General features: G+C 42.0%; 1 protein-coding gene across 3 annotated transcripts in view; it reads left to right on the top strand.

Moving 5' to 3' along the window:
- The window catches only part of EXTL3 (exostosin like glycosyltransferase 3), a 95,112-nt gene that overhangs the window by 27,597 nt on the left and 51,222 nt on the right, over window positions 1-16,293 (top strand). The gene's annotated exons all lie outside the window — the stretch shown is intronic.

Below are 16,293 nucleotides of genomic sequence, written 5' to 3'. Positions count from 1 at the left end.
CGATGTCTCTCTCTCTCCATGCCCCTCCTCCCTTTCCATCTCCCTCTTCTTTCCTTTTTCTAAAATCAATAATTTTTTTTTCCCAAAAGAGAAGTTCTCCAGGAAGACAAGCTGAAGTGGGAAGATATGTAGAAGGAAGGGCATATTGGAATCAGGCACCAGCGTGTGCCAAGAGACAAAGCTGTGAAACAGCACACGCTATTCCAAGACCTGGTTGTAACTGATATACTGAAGTACTATCAGTCGTACGTTTATGGAGGGGACTGAGGAAGGCAATCCAGAGGGGTAGGAAGCAGAGACGTGGAGTCCAGGCAGCACTCCTCAAATCGGTGTGCCTCAGAATCACCTGGAGAGGGTGCTAAAACACAGAGCATGGGCCCCCCCACAGAGATTCTGACTCAGTAGGTCTGGGGTGGGCTGAGAGGTGCATTTGAAGTGCACTACCATGCAGTGCTGCTGCTGCTGGCCTGTGGCCACACTCTGGCCAACACCAGAATAGGCTAGAGAGTGGTCATTGGAGGATAGGTTGAAGTTTCTGGGGATGTAAACACCTTGGGCATGTTTATAGCAGACACACAGAAATATTGGACATCCTGGAAAGAAAAGGGATGATTAATGAAGGAAACGCACAGACAAGGTAAGAGGAACGGTACAAAAGGAAGAAGGAGGCGCCAGGGATGGTCACAGTAAAAATATCAAAGGACTGTGGTGTCTACCTCAAAAACCAAAGCCCCTTTAAGTAAGATGATTTTCTTGCAGCTTCTCCTTCTGTTTTGTGTTTTTATCTCCTACCTCCCTGAGCTGCTGTTTACTTGACCTTTCGACTCCCCCACTGTGCCTAGGAGCCTTTGTCTCTGCCAAGATCCTCCAGCGCTGTCGCTTCCCCATGCAGAGACACAAAAAGAGATGACTCGCTGCAGATGACTGATGGATAATGAATAGGCTCTCAGCAACACAAGGCATTTCAAGGATAAAGGGAAATTTCAAAAAAATGTTTGATCATTATTGCTAGAATTGTGTTTCTGCCACCTTCTTGCTGGAATTGCTGTCAAGCTGTCTGACAGCTCCCCTGGGATGTCACTCCCTGGTAATGCAGTCAGAGAGAGGAACAAAGACACAGCTCGCTCTCCTCTGCTCTCTAAAGCCTGCTTCCTTGTAGCCTCAGCGCCCTCAGACAAACTAGAGAAGCTTCAAAAATCACTTTGTATGATTAAAAAAGCAGCCACCACCACTCGGATGATAGCTGTGAGCAGTTCACTGTGAGTACAACAGAAATTTATTGAGGGCTATCATAGCACAAAGCACCATAAGAGGCACTAAGATCCAAAGCTCAGCAAAATACTGTTGAGATTCTGAGAGGGTCCTTCCTTTTCCAAGTCCCGGACCAGATGATATAGTTCGAGGAAACAGACCAGGATTAAAATGCCATCTTTCTTTAGGGTCGGGGGTGGGGTGGAGGGGGTCAATGGGGGAAAATACTGTCAATAATAAAGATAAAATTATATATATATATGCACACACACACACATATATAAATATTATCTTTCTTGCTGCTTAAAGCTGTTCTGGAGAATGTAGCTTGGACTCAAGACCAAAATAGGCTTCCCATTTCTTTTCCCACGAATTAAACTTTCCGCCTAGTCAGAGGCAAAATCACTGGGAACTGTTTTATCCGTTAAGGCATGAAGGAGAGAAGAAGACATACGGCCATTGGGACAGACATCTCTGAAAGAGAAATTCAGAAGCTGCCTGCACAGTGAGTGTGTGATGACCCTGTAGCTACTCTCATCAACCATATAAGTATTTTTTTTCTTCCTTGAGAAGGAAAGTGGGCAGATGGAAGGATGAAGCTGTTTCCAAGCTGGGGGTGGGGTGGGGGGGGGGGAGTGTTTCCTATATCCTTCATCAGAACAAGAAGAGCATGGTTTCTCCTACATGGTCCAGCCCTTTGAGCTCTTAACCTGTGGGTTTTATAATCAGACCTCTGTCCAACCAAGGATGGGGCTACCCTCCTGCAATATGCGTGTCGGAAGTGATAAGACAAACATCAGGGGGTTGTATTCCAGTCATCAAGAGCAATTTGGCTCTAACTTTCGTGAGCAACTCTCCCTTATAAACGTGGCACCTTTGTGCACCTGCCTGGGCCTAGCCGCGGGCTTTCAGCTTTGCCTGCAGAAGGTTCCATAAAGGGACAGAGCACTGCGTTGATTAAATTAACTCCAGTCCTATAAAACGCTCCAGATCAAAGGTTTATTTTCTGTTCTGGTTCTCATTTTGAGATGCCCAGCCGTGCTTTGCTGTGCGCTCAAATTGTAGCATCGGACTCCAGTCCTACCGAGCCAGCAACAGTAAGTGGCCTGGAGTTAGAATGCTCCTCCCATTCTTAAATCCCTAGGGGCAATTCAGGTTCCTTCCTCAGGAAGCTCTCAATCTACTAGAATTAGACAACCGCTTAAACAATTACAACCCAATCTAAGCATTTCAGGGTAAAAATAAAAACATTTACAGCAGCTTAGAGGGGGCAGCATTCATTCTCTCTGAGAGAGAGGGAAAAGGTTTCACCTAAGTGATTTTTTAAAAACGTTTTGTTTTGAAAAAATTTTGTATTTACAGGAAAGTCGCAAGAATGGTAAACCTTCACTCAGACTCCCCAGTTAACATTTTGCTGTATTCTTTCTAGATCCATGACCCACCCCACCGCCACATTATTATTGTTGCTGTTAATTTTGCTGGAACATTTTAAAGTTGCAGGCGTCATCATCCTTTGCCCCTAAATACCTCAGGATGTTTTTCTCAAGAACAGTGGATGTTCTCTGACATAGAACCTCAGTGCAATTTCTAAGTTCAGGAAATTTAATATTGCTATAATGCCGTTAGAAAGAGTCCATTTTCACATTTCAGCACTTGTTTCAGTAATGCGTTTTACAGCAGCTTTCCCCCCAATCTACCATCAAACGCAGGTTTACACACTGCCTTTCATAGTCACGCTTCTTTTTCCTCCCCTTTCTTTTATGAGTTTATTTGAGCCAAAGGTTACGACAATTGCTGGGAAACAGGATCTCAAATGCTCCCAGTTGTCATGTTTCTTTCATCTCCTTTGATCATGAGCACATTTCCTCAGCCTGTTCCTCCCTCCCCTCCTCCCTTCCCCTCTTCCTTCCTCCCTCCTAACTTCCTTTGTTTTTTCATGACATGGACATTTTTAGAGCACAGGCCAGTTTGGTAAAATGTTCCTCAGTTTGGGTTGGTTTGATTGTTACTTCATGGTTACATTGCCTCATACTTTCATTTCCTTTTGAAATAATTTCAGATTTACATAAAAGCCAGAACTGTATAGTTTTACAACTTTTTTGTAATTTTCAAATGATTCTTACCCAGATTCACCAATTTTTAACCTTTTACCACACCCACATTTGTTACAATGTTTTCTCTCTCTCCCTTTTTGTGTGCTCATATGTGTACGTACATGTATAGAATAGTTTTTAACAAAATCTAAACCAGTAAAGAATAAGTGTCACCCTTTAAATGACAGCATAAAATTAAATAAATTCAAAAAATGGTATATTTAAGGTATACAACATGATGATTTAATATACGTCTACATATTGAAACGATTGCTACAATCAAGCTAGCTAACATTTCCATTTCCTTAACCCAAAATAGTTACCATTTTTTCCTTCTTTGTCTTAAGAGCACCTGAAATCCAACCTCTTCGCCATCTGCCAGCATTAAATCCAGTATTATTAACTGTAGTCATTATGTTGTTAGAACTCTGGACTTACTCATCCTACATAACTGCAACTTTGTACCCTTTGACCAATAAGTCCCCATTTCTCCCACCTCCCTGCCCCTGTCAACCACCATTCTACTCTTTGCTTCTGTGTATTTTACGCTCTTAGATTCCACACATTAGGGAGTGAAAGGTTAAAGTTGGTGGTGCACGGACGGGCAGGCAAAATAGCCATCTCAGATGGTGAATAAAGAAAAATTGAATTTATTTAAGGGAAACGGGGTGGGGAACGGGGCTACACAGCACTGAGTCAAAGGGTATTGGGTCCATGATGTCAACAAAAATATACTTAGGGCTGTGAAAGAAGGAAGGTGCATGGAAGAGGTAGCAGGAGAGCCTAGGCTGGGCTGCTTTGGCTCACTGAGAAGTCAGAGAGAGAAGGGGCCTTGGAGACAGGTTCAGGGGCTGCTGCCGCCCATTGCTCCCCTGGTTGCAAGTCTCATGGGGTCCCCTCAGAGGGAAGAAAGGGGAAGGAGATGGCGCTGGCATGCACCCCAGTTGGGGAGCGCACACTGGGTCCTTTGTCCTGAGTGTATTAATCTCTTCCTTGCTGGTGGAAATCTTAGGGGAGTGTCTCAATAGAATATTCATCAGCTTTCCAGGTGTGCTTTTTCAGGGTTGTGGTCTGCACTGATTGGTAGGTGCCAGGGTAGGGGGTCATTAGTCAGTGTCGCTGGTCCTGGGGCAGCCATGGCGCCACTTGTCTGGTTTTGCTGCTTTTCTGGGCCTAGAGCTGAAATACAACTGAGGCCCAGATGTTATCTTTAGGGAGGAAATGCTCAGGGGGTCTAAACTATATGACCAGCCGTATGCTAGGGGAGGACAGGTTGCCCCGGGGACAAGGTTCTTGTTTTCCCAGTTTTGCCCCTTGCTAGGTGTCTGGGGCTTTCTGCCTGGTGAGTTTCTGTATGTGGCCCATCGTCATTGCTCTGCTCATGTCTGTCTAACTTGGAGGTCATGCAGTTTTTTAATTTTTGTGTCTGGCTTATTTCACTTAGTATAATGTCCTCCAGGTTCATCCATGTTGTCACAAATGGCAGAATATTCTTTTTTAAGGCTTAATAATATTCCATTGTCTATGTTTACATACATATATAATACCACAATTTCTTTATCCATTTATCCATTGATAGACAATTAGTTCATGGTAGTTCTATTTTTTTTAAATTTTTATTCTTTGAGGGACCTCCAAACTGTTCTCCACAGTGGCTATACCAATTTACATTCACATCAGCAATCTCTAAGGGGTCCCTTTCTCCACACCCTCAGCAATATATGTCATCTTGTGTCTTTTTGGTAATAGCCATCCTAACAAGTGTGAGGTGATCATATCATGAGGTGGTTTGGATTGCATTTCCTGATGATTAGTAATGTTGAGTAATATACTTGTTGACCATTTATATGTTGTCTTTGGGAAAATGTCTATTTAGGTTTTTCCCCATTTTTTAATTGGATTGTTTGGATTTTGACACTGAGTTGTAGTTCTTTATATATTTTAGATAGTAAACCCTATCAGTTACATGGTTTGCAGATATTTTCTCCTAATCTATAGATCACCTTTTCATTTTATCAATTGTTTTGTTTGCCATGCAGAAGCTTTTTAGCTTATTTTTGCTTTTGTTGCCTGAGCTTTTGTTGCCATATAAGTGACAGCTTTTGAAGTAAGCCTTTAGGGGAATGAAAAAGCTTGCCAGTTGGAACAAAAGAACTTGGGTGTGAGAAGGGAATTACAACCAGAGGGATCAGCATGTGTGAGATATAAGCCAGTATGTACAAGAAGTAGCTGGTGAACAGCCACTTTTTTTTTTTGGGTAACTGGGCTGGGAGAGAAGGGACCAAAAAGGCAGTTGGAACTTGTCATATTAAGGAATTCAAGCGTTGTTCCATAGGTAAAAAGAAAATGTTGAAGATTTTAAAGCAAAGAGATGATAGTATCACATTTATTTTCTAGAAAAATGAACTCAAGTGCCATTTGAAGCAGAAGGGGCTGGAGAGACCAACTAGGTGGATATTGCATTACACCAAGTGATGAAGACCTGAAGGAGGGGATGCAAGGGAATGTTTGCTGAATTCCTGCTATGTGCCAGCCATTTTGCAAATGATATCTCATTTAATGATCACAAAAACCTGAGGTCAGAGAGGTTAAGTAATTTGGCCAAGAACAGTCACAGTAAGATTGTGGCATAGTAACTGTTTGAATCCAGGTCCACGTGACTCTTAAGCCCGCTGTGAATCACAGTGGGGTCATGAGGGATGGATCAGGACTGCGAGGGAGCCGTAGGATTCTGGAGGAAGCATTGTCTGATAGCCAGTTGGACACACTGGATAAGGGACACAGGAAAGATAACAGCTGATATTAATGATGAAAATGATTACTGGGGAAAGGAAAGACTTGGGGAAGGTAGAGAAAATGATGGTTTTGTAACAGGCTCTGTAAATTTGGTTTGGTTGGCTAGGTTTACGAAACACCTAGTACAAGATACGTAGTGGGCAGTTTGGCTCAAGAGCTTAGAAGAAAAGTCTAGGTTCAAGTTAGAGTTATGGGTGCTGAAGTCATGGGTGTGCTTACTCAGGGAGTGCTGAGTGAGAACAGAGGTGGCTAAGGCGGAGTCCTGGACACACTAACAGGTAAAAGGCAACGGAGAAAGGAGAGTTAGTGAAGAAAAGAGAAAGAGTGGAGAGAGAGCAGTGTCATAAGATCAGACCATTTCAAGGCCATTGACCAGGACTACCAGGTAATGCAGAAGAATTCCAAGAGGAGGTCTGAAAAGATTCAGTGGGATTAATGCATGAGGTTACCTTAATGAGAGCAATTTCGGGAGATTGGCAGGAGCCAGCCTTCTGGGGATAACAAAATGAATAGTGGTAGAGGAAGTGGACATAGAGTAGAGATTACTCTTTCAAGGATTGCAGTGAATGAAGGTGATGATAGCAGTTAACGTTCATGAGGGTTTACTGTTTATTTGCCAGGCACTGGGGCTAACAGTTCACGCTCATTACCAGAATAACCCTTACGATACTCCTGTGAGGTAGGTACTATTATTATCACCATTTTCTGATGCGGGAAGTATAGCCGAGAGAGTGTGGAGAAGTTAAGCAATATGTCCAAGGTTATACCACAAGTACATAGTAGAACCAGGACTCTAAGTCTTCCTGAGTTCACAGCTGGTGTTGTAAGATGGTGGTAGTTTGGGTCGAGTCTGTGTATAAGTGGGGGGGAGATCCCTGTAGTAAGGAGGATATTGCCTATACCTATCAAAGAGAGAATATTGATGGATCAAGGTCTAGAGGATGGCTATTAGATCACATTAAAAAAACTAAAAAAACCCCGAGTGCCCAGTTTTGAACATTTCTTTGTCAAAGGCCAGAACACATGAGAGAAGAATCCATGAATGTGGGCCCAGGTGTCAGCTAAGGTAGCGTTCTTGCCCGCCCGGGCGTGGCTCAGCTGTTGAGCTTTGACCCAGGATCCAGGTGATCAGGGTTTGATTCCCGGTCAGGGCACATGCCCGGGTTGCGGGCTTGATCAATGACTCTCTCATCATTGATGTTTCTCTCTCTCCTTTCCTCTCTCTGAAATCAATAAAGATATATTAAAAAAAAATAAGGTAGCATTCTTTTTAGAGATGTAAGTGAAATTGGCTTAAGTCCCCATTTCATATCAATTGGGAATTTCTGTGCCAAGACTTCTGTTAATTCCTGGAAGCTCATCGTACGGTTTCTTTGGCTTTTGTGTTTCTGCTTCCCCTGAATTCATCATCTCAGTTGTAACTCATTCCTTGGGCCCACACTGACCATGTTGTGGAACTCAGACCCGCCTCCTCCCTCACCTTTTTTCCTTGATTTTACCCCAAAATCACTCACATGAGGCATTTGTCATGTGTACGATATTACTGAAGGCTTAGGGGATTCCAGATCCTTAGCAACACAAACAATGTTAAGTCCAGTAACAGATATTTCTAGTTTAAACAGGCTTTCAGCTCCCCCATCTCTGGGACTCTCTCCCCAAGCTTGAACCTCCCACGCTGTTATGTGAGCTGCAGCTCTCCTGACCCCCCTCTCATTTCCTCTCCTCTTTGCTCTTTCAGTCCTCATATTCTTGGTCTTTTTTTTTTTTTTTTTAAATGTAATCTGTGTAGTTATCTCATTGTTTCACAGCTTTATTGTAAGTCAAACTTTCTTCTTCCATACTTCAAGTGTCATTATCACAGGAGCGTCCTCAATAAGGCATTTTCTGTCCCTAAGAGGTACTCTGGCATTAGCTACAATAATAATAATTTTTTTCACCTCAGTACTTATAGGTGGGTTTAAAGGTAGGAAGAGGGAATTTAAGAGGTCACGTCAGTAGCTTCTGTTTTCTCAATGTCTATGAGATATGCCCCTCTGTGGAGGTAGGGATGGGTCTAGGAAAGATTTGACAGCTAAAGTGAGGGAATCTGTCAGTAAAAATTTACCAGATTTCTAAAATATCATAAAATACCATATTTACATAGAATGATTCCTTTAAGCTTACAAACCTGTAGAATTGATTCCCTTGCTAGAGATGGATTATCTAGTTTACTGAGTACTGTAGTTGGTAAGGGAAAAGCTGAAAAAGCAACAGAGGAGAAAAGCAGTGTAAATAAACCGAAGCCAGGGTAATGGAGGCCACAGTCCTTGCTAATCCTCTCTCTCTCCCAACATAGGCACATACACATGTGAAGCGGTTTTGGCATTACACTGGGGCTAGAGAGCTGTTCATCTTGCAGCTGAAAAAGAACAGAGAAGTTACATTAGTTACTTCTTGTTCCATAACAAATACCTTACACTTAGTTATTTAAACCCAACTGTTTATTATCTCACAATTTCTGTAGGTCGGTAATTCAGGAGTTGGCTTAGTTGGGTGGTTCTGGTTCAGGGTCTTTTGTGAGGTTGCTGTCAGCTGAAGGCTTGACTGGAGCTGGAGGTTCTGTTTCCAGCCTCACTCATAGGCTGCTGGCAGGAAGGCTCCGTCCCTCACCACAGGGGCCTCCAGAGTGTTGCTGGTGACATAACCTGGCAGCTAGCTCCTTCCAGAGTGAGGGATTGAAGAGAGAGAGAGAGCAACCACGGTGAAAGCTGAAATGCTTTGTATAAGTTAATCTCAGGAGTGACATACCCTCACTTTTGCTCTATGGGTCACAGAGACCATCCCTGGTACAGGGTGGGAGGGGACTACATGAAGGTGTGAATGCCAGGGAACAGGGACCATTGGGGACATTTTGGAGTCTGGTCACCATAGGAGTTTTTCCAAAAACGTGTGTGTGTGGGGGGGGGGGTATGTGCATATTTAAAAATGCCATGAAGACTGGTAGTTTGCCAATTTTTAGATTTAATGGACCAGTAATATAAAAAATAATTGGCGAGGGAGGGGCAAAATAGGTATGTTTCGGTATTGCTTTATGTAGGGAAGATAAAGATGCCGCCCAGCCGGGCATGGCTCAGCGATTGAGCATCGATCTAGGGTCCAGGAGATTGCGGTTTGATTCCCGGTCAGGGCACATGCCCTGGTTGCGGGCTCGATTCCCAGTCGAGGGCGTGCAGAAGGCAGCCGATCAATGATGACTCTCTCATCACTGATGTTTTTATCTCTCTCTCCCTCTCCCTTCCTCTCTCTGAAATCAATGGAGATATATTTTTAAAAAAGAAAAGAAAAAGATGCCACTTACCATCATTATAATTTAATAAAAAACACATTTAACACAAGAACGGCAGGAAGACATAATCTCAAAATAAAGGACAGCCCTTTCAATTGAATAAATTTAGCTTTATTAAAAACTCACTAACTTGCCTTTGCTTTTCTCATTTAACTGTGGACTGGTGAAAACTTCATCCTGTCCTTGTCCACAGACTGTCATTCAGGAACCACTAAGACAGACATGGAATGCTCTAGTACCTTTAGAGATGACTATGAGAATCATGTGGAAACACATACTAGTCTATTCAAAGTAAGTGAAAGAAGAAGAAATGGAAATGATCGATATGAACAGAGCAATTTTATAAAATTTTGCTCTTGAGCTGGAAGGAAACCACAGAGTTGGCAAATAGTTAATGTATCACTTTTTATGATATTTTTGCTATTAATTGGTGTTCCTACTAATATTTAGATGTTTAGTGTTTAAGTTAATTAAATAGGAAATATAAGAGGAAAATATTGAGCATCATTGCAGCATAGTTAAATGGAAGTAATACAAGTGCAGAGTGGTATTTGAACTTTTAAAGTATTTTCATTTTTAGTTAGTATATTTCAAATAGTTAACATATTTTTGGATTATACTCATCATTTATGTCAGCCATTCTTTTTCTAAATAATCACTTCTTCACTTTATAGATACTCTTTTTTTCATAACCTGCACAATGTAATCACATATGTCCCTTTTTACAAGAGTATGAAATATCTGATACTGTACATGAGAGATGAGCTTTGGGTTGTCAGTTTTAGACCCGAGCATTGATGGATTTGTAGAAATGTGATCACATTTTTATTTTGTTCCATTTTTGACCTGTGGCATACATTTGCAAGGCTGAAAGCTTGGGTTGAAGGGATTAATATTTATTTTTGTTTTGGGATTGTCTGGGTCCTACTAGAATCATGCTCTCACCATGGAGGTTGAGAAATAATTTTGAGCAACAATTAGGAAATCAGAAAATTTTTCTTTTCAATAAAATCTTGTTGTAAACCTTCATGAATTGGTTTAAAATCTACACATTTTTCTTCTGAAAATATGGTTGTTAGAAACTACAGGTTTGTTTTTTTTTAAATAGGTAAACTCCATATGTTATTAACAAGTTATATATTTTGAAAGTTTTTAGCATGATTACTTTGGGAATCATGATTACTTTCAGTTTTGACTTGAAAGTCAAATTGGTTAACTAAGAAGTTAATTGATGTGCTTTAAGTACCTCTGTGACATCTTGCCAATTTTCAGTTAGAATGCTTTGTTTACACGAGATATTTTTAAATAAAAGTAGTGAGCTGTTGATTTTTCAAAACTATGGGTAACTTTTTTTTGGTGACAGTCCTGGAGTCATAGAGCTGCATATAAATATGACATTGGAACACAGCCATCAACACTCTGCATAATTTTACTTCTTTTCTCTGGTTATAGCTCTCATTACACTAAGTTCTTCAACCAGTCAGACATGCCATGTTGTGACATGTTGTGTCTAACTGAACGCATTTTAGCTACTCACTGGCATAATGTAGGGTAAGTGCTAGGTGCCTCTATGGTTGCCTTTGGAAACATTTGTATCTTTATTTGGAACTTCCCAGAGCAAGCTTAGGAAATTTTGATGACATTTTAACAACTACTGGTCCTCAAACGTGACTACCTTTGCAAAGCTGTGCTGACAGGGTGGGCAAAGAACAAAAACTCACAGGGGAGAAGGCTCTCTAAGGAAGGAGGGACCTTAGAGACAGATACCTTATATTTCAGGGACAAGAGCTAATTTTTAGAATTGTAATTGGTCATTACAGATTAGATATTTTATGTAGATAACAGGTTTGAATTGGGCTTTCTGATGTGAAACTAGTACAAAATTTACTATGACGTGAGTTGGTGAGTTAGCAAATTCGTTTTTGACAATAATATGTGCTTTGTTTTAGGGCTTATGTTAATTCTTACTACAAATTATATGCAAACCACCCAAAATGTCCCTCCTTTTGCTGACTAAAAAACAGCCTCTTTTAAAGGGTAACCTCAAAACAAGGACTTTCAGAGTGAGCCATTTTGCAGGCTAATGAGTGCTATCTGTGGAGGCTTAGAAGGTGACCTTTTGTCTTTTTGGTATTGATGGACCGAAGAGAAGAGTAACCTTGGAACTCTAATCTAGAAACTGTCATGCATTGTTCTAATTATAAGCCACAGATTGCTCAATCATTTTTATATAATAAGGATTTGATGTAGTGGCTGTCAGCACTATCTTTTAAAATCAAAGCATTACAGATAGACAAGTTCTTGTCTGACTTAAACTCACTGGTAATTCCTGAATCATACTTTTTGAAGGTTGCTGGGGGTCAACAATGGCTTGGTTGTGATTGACTAGAAAGACTGGCTGCGTGGATTGTGGGTCTGGCAGCTTTCACCATGGAAAATGACCACTGGCACCTCCCTCCCTAGGACTTGAAGTAACTTTTATCATCAGTTTCTCTTTCCATAGGGCTAAAATCCCCTTCTCCTGGATAATCACATTTTTGAGAAGAGTAGGTAATCAGTGGGGACCCTGTAAGAGAGTGTTTTGCTTAAAATCTGTAAAATAAACAATTTCCTGGTAAGAGAACAGTCTTCTTTAATATATAATTGGTCACACTATATGCATTTTATATTTCTTTAACATCTCTAACTCAAACTATAATTCCCTTGTGAAAGAAAGAAATGCTCACCAACCTATTTAGACAGCCAATCTTTTAATCTTTTGTATGCTTTATACATTTGAATTAATTTAAAACAAAATCAGATGCCTCTGTTAAATCCATGAGTGCAGCATATAATTCACATTGCCGTTTTCAGCATTTCTCTTGCATTGCCATGTAGTATAGTTAGTAAAATTTCAGGCTCTGTAGTCAGACTGCTTGGGACCAAATCCTGGCACCATCACTTACCAGGTGTGTGATATGGGCAAGTTACTTAACCTCTCTGGGCTTCAGTCTTCTCATCTGTGAAATGGGACTTGTTACTGTGTAGGGTTCCTAAAGAACTAAATGAAATGATACGTGCCACAAACAGAAACCTCTTCCCACTAGCTTACATAGTAAGGCTTTTACTTAGTAAGGCTACATGAACAATCTCATGGCTCCCCTGTGACAGCTGGAACACATGTGTACAAGAACTGGAAAGTGAGCAGCCTTTGAGGTCGAGTCTCCCTCCATCTCCCACAGTTTGGTTTGTTTTCTTCTGTGTGTTGGCTCTGTTTTCCGCAGACCAGCTTTCTTAGCTTATCAGTGGGCATATATCCAGAAATTCTTTCCTCCAAATCTATACAAGTTATTAGATGAATCACCCGCCATCACCTGACTTGGCTTCACAGTGTCTTGCTCCCAAGTTTCCAGGAGAGAGGAAGTCCAGTCATCTGGTGCTGGAGGGGAGGACGCCATGTGGTAAGAATGGTGGCTTAGGGTCTCTAAGAAGGTGGTATAATAGTGGAGGTGGGAATGGCAATAATTGGCAACTCAATGATAATCATGGTGAGAATGTTCAAGGGTGATTAAAAGCTTGCTTTGACCATTAATTACTTATTTAAAAAAAATCTTTTTATTGAAGGATAATATACCTATAGAAAAAAAGATATGGTAAGTGTACAGCTTAATGAATTTTGACAAACTGAACACACCTGTGTAACTAGCACCCAGCTCAAGAAACAGAGAATCACTAGCACCCATGTGGTTCCTTTTACTCCCCTCTAGTCACTCCTCCTTAAGGGTAGATTAGTTTTGTCTGTTTTTATATTTTATATTAATGGAATCATACCCTATGTACTTTTTTGTGTCTGGCTTCTTTTGCTTAACATTGTTTGTAAGATTCATCAATATCGTATATATTTGTGGAGCATTCATTCTCATTGCTGTACTCCGTTGTGTGAACACACTATACCTGATCTTACCGCTGATGGACATTGGGCAGGTTTCTGTCTTTGTCGGTTCCTAATGGTGCTGCTATGAACTTGTTTTGTTGAAAATGTATACGTGACTACTAATTACTTTTACCACAAGAGGTATATGTAGGGTGTGGTGAATTATATTTCATCACATATGATTGAATTGATGGTCTCTTTTTTTTTCCCCCCAATGACCCATTCCATCCCGTCCCACCCTCCTTGATGGTATCTTATGGATGAATATTGTTATGCTTTTTATCTGTTGATTTTTTTTTTTTTTAATATATCTTTATTGATTTCAGAGAGAGGAAAGGAGAGGGAGAGAGAGAGATAGAAACATCAGTGATGAGAGAGTCATTGATCGGCTGCCTAGCCCACAACCCGGGCATGTGCCCTGACCGGGAATCGAACCCTGATCTCCTGGATCCTAGGTCAATGCTCAACCGCTGAGCCACGCCTGGCTGGGCTATCTGTTGATTTCTTATCATTTTATGTTGTGACTTTCATGATATGAGGACAGGTTATTACTTTAAACATTTTGCATACATGAAAGAACCTTGATTTATTTTGATAGGGGCTCAACTGTTTGTTGATGGAATGAATGAACAAATGAACGGTGTATGCCTCCTTTTTTGGGGAAAAAGCCCTATATACAGGAGAGGTTCCAAATGCATGCTTAGCCAGAGCTCATTGATTGAGGGATGGAGAAGGGAATCTAAGCAAGGCCAATCATGTCTTTTCTGGGAATTTATGACATATAACCAAAAGAAGGAGATTGGGCTCTGCTGAGCCCCTATGACTGTGATCTAGAGAGAAGATCCCGTAGGCTACTGTTGTTTGGTACCAAAGGCACACTGGTTTCTGCTCTTTTCTGCTTCCTTGAAGCAGATAAATATCTACATGTATGACTGTCAAAAAACAGTGTGAAGCTAGTTTAAGTTCCAGAATGCAAAGTGAGACAGTAAGCGTCATAAAAAGTCATACTGTTGAGAGACCAGTGAAGACTAGCTTCATCATGTATCCTGTTGCCTTAGCTTGCTTTCTTGAGGAGAGCTATTGTAAATGTGATCGTATTTTCCAAGCTAGAATCTGCAATATTAAGGCAACAGTTCAGGAGAGCAGTAATGAGGACTTGAACTAAGGAAGCAGTTTTGGGGCTGCAGAGGAGATCTCACAGGTAAAGGATATTTAAGTTTAAAAACTGATTTAATGGGGGGAGGGGAGGTGTAAAGAGAGAAGTCAAAGATGGTGCTAGGGTTTGCGTTTCTGTGTTAGGAAAGATGATGGTAACACTGTGATAAATAAGGGCATTTTGAGGAGTGGCAGATGGAGAAGGGATAAAGATGAGTTCAGTGTGGCATATACTAAGTTCCTGGTGGGACAACCCGACTTTTTTCTGGTCAAGAATATTGCCTCTGGAAGTTAGGAAGACTTGGAGTTCCATCTGTACTTTGCATCTCACTCTGTGATCTTGGGCACTTTATTCAGTTAGCTCGCTGTACGGATTAAAACGAGACAGTGCCTATGAAGGGCTTCACGTATTGCCTGGCAATTAAGTATTCACAAGATATGTATTAATGGGGTGTTGACGGGATGACGTCTGCCGTGCAACTGGAAAACAGGGACTAGAGTGTGGCAGCTCATGAGGGGTCTGCCTAGAGGAGGTGGTGATGCGAGGAAGCTGATTGAAACGGGCAAGGAAGAGAGTGTGGAGAGGAAAAAAGAAGGCAGCCCAAGTCGTGTTCAGTGGGAGAGATGAACTGTTGGAGAGGAAGAAGGAGAATCAGGGGAGGTGGAGACAGGCTCACAAGATACCATGGAGGCGGAGGGCGGTCAGCAGCAGCCGGGCTCCCGGGAACTTAAGGACACACCAAGTTTTGGTTGGGTATCTTTTTCCTTCCTAAAGCTGGACTGTCAATAGAATAAAATAAACTGACGTAAGGGGCAACAATGTGTGAAGTCACTCAGATGCGTAAGACTTTCGGGCTGGGCCCTCTAGGCAGCAGCTGTCTGCAGGCCCTGGAAGCTCAGCGTGGAGGTGAACCAACACCTGGTAATTCTTCCTGGCTTCTCCCGTTGGGTCTCGCCCACACTGCCGGGCTTGTGCCTGCTGCACAGACCTCTGGAGGGAAGCCAAGAAGACGAACTGGAGAGAGAGAGAGAGAGAGAATCTTAGGCAATTCAGGATATTGGCAACAGTTTCCCCCATGTTCATTTCCTGGAATGCTTTTGATCTTTTAAAAATTGCTTCCCTCTCTCCGACTTTCCTCAACAAGACGGGTAAAAGTTAGAAAGTGGTTGTTTTCGTACATATGTGGCGGTGGTGGGACTTTGTTTCAAAGTTAGGTTATAGAAATAAAGGGGAAGGAAGAGAAGAGACTGAGGTGTGAGAGCAAAGAAAAATAGGGGAGCGGGGAGAGTAAGGAGATGTCAGGAAAGAGAACAAACGGGAGGATCAGAAAGAGGAGGGGCTGATGGGGACAGAGATGAGGAGTGTGCTCTGGAAAACAGGTTGCTAGGCTCTTGACGGTTTTGTTTTCCAAATGGAATCCTTAGTCCAAACTGTCCCCTGTGGGAAACGAAGCAATCTGCGGTGTTTTGTGGGCCTCCTAGCGCGAGCCTGGGCCTGGGCTCCACTGAGAAGGGTGTGTGGATGGGACGTGGCGGCTGTGGAGCCAGGCTGGGGGATGCCGTCCCTCGGAGCACCAGACCACCCAAGCACAGGGACAGGAGCCAGCCCTTGGCCTTGGCCCTCCCCAGCTTCTGCAGGCCCTGGTGTGGTTTGGGTTCCCTGGTTACAAAACCCTGGAGTAGAAGCCCTTCCCTTTGGGGTTTAAAAAACATGTAAACAAAACAAAACAAAACAAAACAAAAAACAAACCCACAGCAGA

Source organism: Miniopterus natalensis, chromosome 4, assembly GCF_054644295.1.
Source record: "Miniopterus natalensis isolate mMinNat1 chromosome 4, mMinNat1.hap1, whole genome shotgun sequence".
In the NCBI taxonomy this organism is placed as follows: Eukaryota; Metazoa; Chordata; class Mammalia; order Chiroptera; family Miniopteridae; genus Miniopterus; species Miniopterus natalensis.
The sequence above is the reverse complement of the archived record's forward strand: the minus strand, read 5'-3'. Positions and strand labels throughout refer to the sequence as shown.